Here is a 1,097-nt window from a genome sequence, read left to right as displayed (position 1 = left end):
ACACAAATATATTCACACAGAGTTGAAACGCTGTTTGATTTATTTTTTCAGTGTACAATTTTCATCATCCCACTACCAAGTATGACATCACCCCTTCCTTCCTTATTCATCTATCACCCCTTCCTTTCTCATTCATAAACACAAGAGTATTATTATAGTAGATTATCTTGGTAACTATGGGAGTTATGAAAAAATACAAATCCCAGCATCACCACTGGATCATTCTACACATCTGTGTAATTTTTCACGCAATTCCACCAGCCGTTTGACCGTGAATCCCAAGACAAGAAAGAATCGCCCATGTCAAATTTATATGTATACATATATATATGTATATACACACATATATATGGTTGTGTATCTGCGTTTGTCCCCACCACTATCGCTTGACAACCGATGTCGGTGTGTTTACGTCCCCGTACATTAGCGGTTCGGCAAAAAAAGAGACCGATAGAATATGTAATATGCTTACAAAAAATAAGTCCTGGGGTCGATTTGTTCGACTAAAGGCGGTGCTTCAGCATGGCCGCAGTCAAATGACTGAAACGAATAAAAGAATAAAAGAACATAACTATATAATTATATTAAAAGGATCTGGAAAGAACCTTCTCCAACATGCTTAAAGAAGTCGCAAAAGGCGCTAAAAATACACTGTGTTTTGTAAGAGTTATACAGTGATTTTTTTAGCACCTTTGGCATCTTCTTTAGGCATGTTGGAGAAGGTTCTTTCCTGATCCCTTTAATATAATTATATAATTATATACATGATTATTAATTTAGTATATAAATTACATTCAAGGTTTCATTTCATACTGGCCACGCGATATAATCATTAACATGATTTTATCATGAATTCTATTAAGAATAATATATATATATAGCTAACCTCAAACTCGAGTTTCTGTATTAATGAGCAAATAAAGTAATTTGTCATCTGTACTTCATCAGTGAGGTCGTTATTATCATCATCATCATCATCATCATCATTATTATTATTATTATTATTATTATTATTATTATTATTATTATTATTATTATTATTATTATTATTATTATTATTATTATTATTATTATTATTATTATTATTATTATTATTA

This window comes from Octopus bimaculoides, chromosome 16 (genome assembly GCF_001194135.2).
Source record: "Octopus bimaculoides isolate UCB-OBI-ISO-001 chromosome 16, ASM119413v2, whole genome shotgun sequence".
NCBI lineage: Eukaryota > Metazoa > Mollusca > Cephalopoda > Octopoda > Octopodidae > Octopus > Octopus bimaculoides.
The sequence above is the reverse complement of the archived record's forward strand: the minus strand, read 5'-3'. Positions refer to the sequence as shown.